This window comes from Zonotrichia albicollis, chromosome 4, assembly GCF_047830755.1.
Source record: "Zonotrichia albicollis isolate bZonAlb1 chromosome 4, bZonAlb1.hap1, whole genome shotgun sequence".
NCBI lineage: Eukaryota > Metazoa > Chordata > Aves > Passeriformes > Passerellidae > Zonotrichia > Zonotrichia albicollis.
The window spans coordinates 37,406,488-37,415,976 of NC_133822.1; the positions used below are offsets into that span (position 1 = coordinate 37,406,488).

The 9,489-nt window shown below is 44.3% G+C and overlaps 1 protein-coding gene across 5 annotated transcripts in view; it reads right to left on the bottom strand.

Moving 5' to 3' along the window:
• CNOT4 (CCR4-NOT transcription complex subunit 4) overlaps positions 1 to 8,194 on the bottom strand; it is a 75,575-nt gene extending 67,381 nt beyond the window's left edge. For 3 of the 5 annotated variants that reach the window (XM_005480727.4, XM_005480726.4, XM_014272545.3), the window contains exon 1: positions 7,871 to 8,005. The gene's annotated coding sequence lies outside the window, so the exon portion shown is untranslated. Of the gene's footprint in view, positions 1 to 7,870 lie in introns of all 5 variants that reach the window. The other 2 variants (XM_005480725.4, XM_026798084.2) reach the window with 2 other exon arrangements.
• Positions 8,195 to 9,489: the final 1,295 nt, after the last annotated feature.

Sequence of the window (9,489 nt, forward strand, 5' to 3'; positions counted from 1 at the left end):
CAAGAGCAGGATGCTGTATCAATAACATGTACTGGCATCAGAGTCAGCAGAAAATGGTAAAAACATCTACCATGTTACAGTCACACTCAATTCCAGTTTGGAGCTGGTTTGGTTTCTACACAAAATACTTAGAATTTTACTTTACTTTCCATTCAGTAATTTAAAAAATGAGATTTATTTCAAACCATTAGTTTAACAAGAAGCACAGAAGAACTTTGGAGAGTCAAAGAACCATCTTATCACACATGCTCCACATACCTGCTAGAAATCCAGAAAGGCAGTTGCTCTTACAATATTCACCCACATCATAAATACCTATTCCCACATATCTGCCACCCAAATTACAATTGCCTACTTCTGCTTTTCAGGGAAATACAGATTTGTTACTAAAAAACAAAGCTGAGAAAGATCAAGACCTGCATTGAGGGAAGCACCTTTATCCCAGTGAGGAACAGAACACAGAGAACTGCTTGAACATAATCTATATGCTGTGGTAAACAAATTTTAGAGACAGACACATATAAAGCAATTCCTTAGGAAAAAAAAAGGGGAAAACAATGAGAAATAAAAACACCATCTTTCACAAATTTAAGGAGAATATGCAGTATTGGATTTATATAAATTCCTTCTACTGCTACCTCCACTACCTGGAGCTGCATTAACTCAGGCAGGTGAACTTAAGGAGTCATTTGGTACATATGAAGTGTTCAATGAAATCCCAAACAATTTGTCAGACTGTGACAAATATATGCCATAAAAAGCACAGAAATTCAAGTTGACTGCAAGTACACTTGCCCAACATGTCCTTTAAATGCTGTGATTTTTTTAACATTAAGAGACAGGTCTGAGGTTTTACCAACCAAGAGCAGCTGAATGCAATTCCTTTGGAGAAGCCTAAGCCCATATGAGACACAAACTAATCAAAACCCATAAGAAAATCAAACAACTGCCTTAAGAGTACAAAGAACTGGCTGATAGATTTAAGTTCCTTTAAAACCAGAAGAAACAAAATACAAAATTAAGACATTAAGGATGCCTCAGAAACATTTATGCTGTTGTCAGCTTTGAGAATATGCTCTTTGATATCTGATTTTCTATTTAGTAACTAAGAAAAGTAAAACAAAAACCCAAATAAAACACAGCGTGACACTGAGTCCATCTCCTTCCTTACACTTTCATACACTATGGTATTTTCTAAGTCCATCACAAGTGTCAGGAAAAAACAGTACAATCAAAAGATGCTGCACTGCCCCTCTGTAGGAGTTACCTGCACCAGGCTTTCAGAGGGGGCACACACTGAATACAGCAGAAACAGCAGCTGGTACGAAGTAGCTCATTTGCTAAGAGCAGATGAGTACAGCACAGCAAATGCCAAAAGGAACCTGGCCCTCCCTCTCACCTCCTTACACCAAATCACATAAGTTTGAAAACAAATTTTGCTGCACCTTTAGTCAGTAGTTTAATACATACGTGCAAAGAATTAAAAAAAATACCGTCACTGGTATAATTACAAGAGAGAATAAATATTTTACTCCACAAGTGCCTGTTTTCTGACTCTTCACTTTACTTATGCTCTATACAACTGTGCTCAAAGAATAAAAGCCATGTGCCACTGCAGGCTTCCTTCTAAAGATGGCTGTATAGTGTTCTCTTTTTAGACACTGAAGTCAAAAGCAAATAGCTGGTTTCCCAGGAAAAGATACTACAGAACCAATTCTAAGCAGTTTCTGCCCAAGGTATGGTGTTTTCTTCTGACTGTCAGAGTCACATGGTCACACAACACAGCTGGCTCTCACCAAGTTTCACTGTGCTGTGTATGTATACCATAGTAACCAGAGGAATAGTTCTCATACAAGTTATGCCCCTGCCCCACCCCCAGAGAATCCCAAGCCTCAAGTTAAATCAGAATGAGAGCATGAGCATAAAAATTTACTAAATTAATGTCTCTAAAAGGGCTCAGTGAAAGGAGGGAGCCATTACACTGGTGAAAACACGAGAATGTGAGCATGCTTCAAGGTATGTCCAATTATAACTACTACTCAAGACTCAAATGAAACTAATCCAGTCAGATAACAATACCCATGTGCAGAAGACAGCCTGATACAAGAGCTGCTATTTCCTTAAACTTCCCAGCTGTTCTTCCATATTTTCAACGTACACTAACGGTTATGTAAAGGAAAACCAGAGATCATCTTCTGGTTTCAGACTTACCACCTATGTCCTAGAACCAGTTTGCCACTAACTGTGAAACCACATTAATATGTTAAATATATGCTTTACTAAATGAAAGGATTAGCAAAGGAGCTTTCAAAGATGGGAGGAAGCTCTAACTTCTCTAACGTGGTTTCTCAGTTATAAATTACTTGACCCTTAACCTAGGATGAAGTTTCATAAAAGGGAAGATTACCTTCTTAGGAAAAGGGATTGAGGCATGCTAAATGATCAACAGAAACACATGCAAGAAGGCTCCTTCAGAGGAGCAGCAGTTACATGATAAATGGCAGTAAGATTAAGTCACTAGACAAATTGGATTAATGCTACTGGGCCTCTCTCAATTGAGACCAGTGTGTTTAACAGAACTTCAGGAGTTTAGGAGCCCCCACAGTTCACACTGATTGAAAGAAATGCATTCAAATTCACTACTGGGCATGCTGACCTATAAACACTAATTTTGACCTAGCAAGTTTTGGCCTTTTATTTTATGCTAGTTTAAGAGCTCTCAGGGGACAGACATTTTATGAATGAGACTAATTCTAGTTCCATTCAATAAAAAAAAGTCACATGTCATGAAGCAGGAGCTATTCAAAGACAGGGAATAGTTTCTATTTTTGAATGTCCAACAGCCCAAGGTAATATCTACAGATCACAGAGAAGCTCTAGGTCTTTAACTGACAGGCACAGCTATAGCTACACATACCTATCTTCATTCATTATATCTGGAGAGAAGACAGAGAAAGACAAAAAAGTAGCTGAATACTCTCTCCCCACATCTAGTGATTATTGCTACAGACTTCTTCCCTATCTTGTTTCTCTATAATTCTAGGCTATAGTAAAAAACAAACTCTGAACAACAGCCACCACATGCAGACCTATCTGGGACATAACCTTCATCAAAACTTCTATCATAAACTCTGCAGGTAGGCAGCTCCAAAGCACATACAAATATAATTACTTCTTCCCAGTCCTCCACTCAAACCGTTTGTTTTTTTTTAGGATGGCAACTTACTATAACATGTAATAAGAGACAGGTTTAGAAATAACAAAACTACTCCACCTGCAAGTACAGTATTTCACACTTGAGGTGTCTTAGCTCATGTATCTTGCAATTTAAAATTAATATACAGTATTCAAGCAGGATCCACATTAAATCCATACTGGTGAAAGAAACTCTAAACCAAAATATAACATGAAGCCTGCTTTCAAATAAATCTCACCTGTTGAATTCAGTGCTCCTGAAAAAAAACCAACCTGAAAAACTGTTAGCAAGTCTACCTATGCAGTGTATTTTATTCTACAAGGGTTAAGTTTGCTACCCTTTTAGTTACTACTTTTGCATATCAATTCTTATCTGGAAGAAAACATTTAAGAACATCCACACCAGGAAAAAATAAATGCCCCTTCTGTTAAGCAAGGAAAAGATTAGGCCTCAGCAGCGTGAAACATAAGCACTCAACCACAAAAAAGGCCTAAAAATGGCCCAAAGTAAAACCTGGGATGAAGCACTGCTTGAAAATCACAGTACACAGGCCTATCACATTTTTGGCCATCCCTACAAAGCTCATGTGATTTTGTTTTGAATTTGAAGAACTCGTTAGAAGTGAAGACAGAAGTGTGCTGCCATTTTTGCAGTTTCTGTCACTTCATTTGTTTTGAAAAAAGAAAACAGAAATAAATCAAACCCCAACAACACAAAAACACCACCTCAAATTTCTAGTGCTAATAATTGATTCTTGCAATCAAATACAAAATACTGCAATATCACCTGCCAGCAACAAAAGACTGCTAAGCTGAGAAAGGAAAATAATCAAAGCCCAAAAGGGGCTCAGCCAGTACAAGAGCCTGCACTACAAGTGACCCTCCATCTCTCAACCAAGATATGCAGAAGTACAATTACTTTACATCCCATTTTGTAGTCAATTGAAACCCACTTCATATTAGGCACCTATTGCTCTCAAGACAACAGTGAGATAGAAGAAACAGATGCTGGGATCACAGTATGTTAGAAAGCTACAGATGAAGTTTTCCATTCTTCCCTTGCAAGAGAACAGAACTGGATCAAAATCAGACAGCACTGATCAGAGAAAATGCCTTAAAAAAGATCCAAGCTCCCTTTCCACCAAGTTCAGCAGCATGTTTGCTTGATCTCTACATCCACCTTTATTTTTAACCCAGTGACTAAAGGATTAAAAAATCTCCCTTATGCTGATCCCAACCTATTTTTCCCCAATTTGAAAACCAGCAACAGATGAAATACCTCAGTAAAAATACACTAACAACTGATTAACCATTATGAAATCAACACTAACATATTCTGCTCCAGAATAAAAACATAGCTTTCAGGATACACAGAAAAGGATGAGAAGTGTCATTTCCTTGGCCTGTATTTGTCTTGATAGCTCTGGATGCAGGCTTCCTCAAGTTGTTAGAGCACATGCCTGAGATTTATGAATACCTTATTTTGCACATCCATGGTTAGAAAACACTTGCCAGCTCCATTTAAATGATGATGGATTCCTACTGGAAATACCTTGAAGTTGTCAAGTTCCCAGAACAGCCAAGTGGAAGGAAAGAAAATAAAACATATCACCACAAAACTTCCTGATTTTAGTACTATGTGGAAATCACTAGTTTAAACACTAATTCTTCCCTTTGAGCTGATGCAGCCAGTCTAATAACAGCTAACCAGAAGCCAAAACCATGTAGCCTGAATACTCACTGAATCTGTATAATCTTGAATACAATTTTGAAGTAAGGAGATGATGAAGATTCCTTTTTCAAACTCATACAAGAAATATGCCATCTGACAAAACCAAGCACGCCAAAGTTTCTGGTGTGACAGAAAAACCCCAGTCTGGTAAAAACATGCACCTAACTGGTCCCAACAGTCTAATGCATGCTTTTACTTAGATATGTTATATTCATATTTCCTGCTAGACACTTGCACTGCCCTCCCAATTACTTACAGGAAGAACCAGAAGGCCTGAACAGCAGGTCAAGCCATGCCAAACCATTTGCTGCTATACTTAATTTTCCAAGTCTGGAAAGTATTTACAGTTGTTAAAATGTTAACAAATATTAACCAACCTTCTGAAAACAATAAAGTCATAGACTATTCTCCAAGAAACAGAAGAGGGTGGCCCAGAGGGATGGGGACTCTATTTATTCATAAAGTTCCATCTCCTCACACTATTACCGTCCAATAAAAAGTGGACTAAACAGGTAGAAAGATACACACTGAAAAAAAAAAAAAAAAAGAAAGCATGAACATCTTTAAAGAGAAAAAACATTCAAGACATTGAAGCAAGGTAAGTTATGTAGTCTTTCACATATGCACTTACTCAAGTTATCTCAGCAATACAGCATAACTGCAAGTGGGACAAGAGGTGTTTTGTACAACCCAAGGCACTATTCACCGTGTGAAAGTTGAAGAACCCTTGACCCTAGCAATCTTGCTGAGCAAGTAATTTCCTTCCAGCATGTGTTAAGGCCTATAGATCAGCCTCATCTTACCAGAGCAACCAAAGCCCAAGATGCAATCTGTTATCAGCCACTTAACAGTTACCTGTGCTTACAGAGTGGTCTATTTGAAATAATCTCATTTATTTCAAAGAGGCAGGTGAGATTTTGAGCAATAGTTGCCAGACTTAAGCCTTCAGGGCCCATACTTAGGATCTTGGTCAGAGCTATTTCAAAAACATTTAGCACACAAAGAATATCCTAACTTCTACGAACAACAGCCATGAAGGAAAACATGTACTTTTACATAAAGATTATTTTTATTACATACAAAGCCATGTACTTGCATATGCTCTCTCACCAGCCTCTTTGACCCAAGTTTTTTATTTAGTTGGCACTCTAAGGATGGTCTTAAACTTTCTGAAGTACCAAGAAACTAGTAGAGCACTATTCCTGACAGACACTCATCACCTTTTCTCTGCAAAGAGAAAAACTGTTAGGATCCTCCAACACCCTGATTTTAAAAGCAAACGAAGAGGCACCTGAAGAAACACGCAAGTTAAAAGAATACATAATTTTATCACTGTACTCCCCCCTTCCAAACCAGTCTTTTCCCCTAGAATGAATTTAGTATGCAATTCAACCAAGTTCAACTGCCAAGCAGTTCTAAACAGGTGTTCATCTTGTTTATGAAATGGAAACTCTATTGCAGAATTCCAAAAGCCTAAGGTGCAGCACAGCTGAATCCTAGACCACAAGTTAGATCACTACATTATTACAGAGGTGCTAATAAACTAGCAGTACATTTGGCTATTTGTAGGCCATCTGAAACTAATTCACCCTCTTGAGTCAAACAGCTGTTTTATTCCCTGCTCTTCATAAGTCTGTATTTTATTTTTTCTCTTTCCTGTTTTAAGCAGTGAAAGGGGCTAGAAGAAGTTTCATTCTTCTACATATTCATCTTTCAGTATGTGTGCTCTTCTGTTAGTGCCAGACACCATGTTTACATGAATATGAAGTCAAAGTACAGGGATGTTCGAGTCAAGACATTTCAAAACTAAAACAAAACACAGGCAGTTAAAACACAGCAAGCTAGAAACCTGTACAGGCTCAGTAAACATGTGACTGGCCAACATTAACTCCTAAAACTTTTGGACAGGAGTAAGCCAACATCTGCAGGTCTAGAATTTCCACAGCTTTAACCAGCTGTGGATTTTGCTCACATTAACATACGCTCTGGAGAGAATCGCTTCTCTTCTGAACAGCGTACTTAGTATTACCACACTGACAGAAGCATACAAGCCATGGACAATTAAATCCTCTCTGGTACAGTAACAAAGCATTTTAAGATAATTATCTAGTGTATTTTCCCTCCCCTTTGAACATACAAAGGCACCGGCTGCTCACTTTTAAACTGGCAGGTAGAGCTGTAGGACTATCGCTAGAAGCAGGATGAGCACCCATACACAGCCTTGTCATCTGCTTCTGCTAATACACAAAATGGAAAGAGCTTCTAGGATTTTGCAAGCAGGAGACAGAAAGTTACATACCGGTTATTTTACTGACAGACAAATCTCAGGAGGTTGCACGGACTGTCCAAAGTAACACCAAAATTAAGAGGCTGCCATTCACCATCTGTTTGCCTCTCCCTCAGGAAAAAAGTGCCTATCACAAGAAGAAATGGAGCCTGGCTCCAGGGAAGAGGAAGAAGGGGAGAGAGGAAATTTCCACGCAAATTCTAAGTGAATCACGCTGCGATGCCCGCGCCTGGCCGCACCGGCCTGCCCCGGCAAATGCCAGCGGTTCCGGGCCACCGTCCCTCCGCCAGCCCGGCCGGTGGCCCGGCCCGGCCCAGGGGCTTCCCCGCGCCGGAGGGGGGGGCGAGGAGGAAATCACTACAGCCTCCTCTGGGCAGCGGCACGGACAGAGCCCCTTCCCCGGTGCCCCCGGGGAGGAGGAGCCGCCCGCTCGCCCCCGCGCCCTCCCCTTACGGCCCGGTGCCCTCGGCGCCCGGCAGCGGCCCGGCGCGTCCTGCCGTCGCCGGGGCTGCACCGGCGGGTGGGCTGCGGCCTGCGCCGTCCCAGCGAAGCCTCGGCGCTCTCGTAGTCAGAGCGGCCCGGCTCCCCCCCGCCTCCTCCTCGTCTCTCCTTCCCTCCTCCTTCCCTCCCCGGCTCGGCCTTCAGCTCGCACTCACCCGCCTTCCTCCTGCCTGCCCGGCCCGCGGTGCGTGTGCGCGGCTCTCCCTCTCAGGCTGCCCAGCGCGGCGGGGGCGGCCGGGCGGGTGGGTGAGTGAGCGTGCGGGAAAGGAGGCGAGGGGAAAAGGAGGAGAAGGGTGGGGAGGGAAGGAGAGAGGCGGCGAGGAAGGAGAGAAGCGGAGGAGAGAAACCCGCAGCGGCGCTCCTGGGGCGAGACGTGTGGCGGCAGCCGGTCGGGCGCTCGGGCGGCTGCTCCGACGACCTTTACGCGAGGGACGGGCGATCTCCGAGCTCGGGGCGCTCCGCTGCCAGCCCGGCCACCATCTTACATTGGGGAGACTTGCCCCGGACGCCGCCCCCGCTGCGCGTGCGCTGCCGGCAGTGGGCGGAGAGCGGCGCGGGAGGGGGGACGGGGCGCGACGGCAGCGGCCGCGACGCCGCGGGGCATGACGGGACTTGTAGGCGGTGGCGGCCCGGGCAGCGCGGGAGGAGGCGGAGGCGGCCCCAGCTGGAGCCGGAGCCGGGTCCTCTTCTGCCAGGCCGGGGATCTGGAGCTCTCCGCCGGCCAGGGCTGTTCCACCGCCCTGCTCCGGGGAGTCCCCGTCCGTAAAGTCCCTGCAACTTCAGCCACCTGTTGCCGGACAGTGAACCGCGCGGTTTGCAAGCAGTGGGTTGATTTCTTAAAAAAATATATTTTTTCTTGTTATTAGTGTTGCTTTGGGGTTTTTCCCCCTGGCGGGTCAAAGCGATCCCCATCGGACTTTGCCGGTTGCTGGCTACAACGTTGGGGCTGTGCTGTGCAGTGCTCTGCCAGGAGCGCCCGGCGCGGCTGGCCGCGGCTCGGTCGCTCGGGGCTGTCAGCGGCTCGCTCGGTCGCGGCTGGCCGCGGCTCGGTCACTCCGGGCTGCCCGCGGCTCGGTCGGGGCTGGCCGTGGCTCTGTCGCTCCGGGCTGGCCACGGTCCCTGCGAAGCCGCCGCGGCAGCTCCGCCTCACGGCGCCCGGGCCCTCGGCTGCCGGCATCGCGGGACTGCGCCCTGCCACCACCACAGCCGGTCGGGCCAACGCCTCCCGCCTCACCCTTCTCTCCCTTTATTCTCACTTCTTATTTTAAAGAAACTCAGAGAAACTCTATTGCTTCCATCCCCTCTTTCTACCACAGACACGCTGTGCCATGGACCTGTTCACATTGCACTCATATCCCTTTTTCCTGTGATCCCCGGTGCTGCACGAAAGACACCTCAGCTGACAGAGTGCTTTTACTCATCGCCTTTACAGCTCTCTTGTGGCTTTCCTGGCCTGGCATCCTTAGCTCTCCGGGCAGCCAGCCTCATCCTGGGTGTTTAATTATCAGTTATCTCCAGTGCACAAACTATTAATACTTTTGCCATGACAATATTCACCTGAGAATTTGACTTATTTCAGCAGTTGGTAGGACAAAGAGTTGTTCATCACCGAATGCACTGGCATAACAATTTCATTTAAGGGCATGGATTTTTTTCTCCTTTACTTTTGTTTCTTAGTTTGAAGTATTATACTAGTACAGCTTTGTACGATATGCCTCTGTTCAGCTAACAGTGGAACTTGTGTTGACATAGCTTATCTCCTTTCTAAAACAGG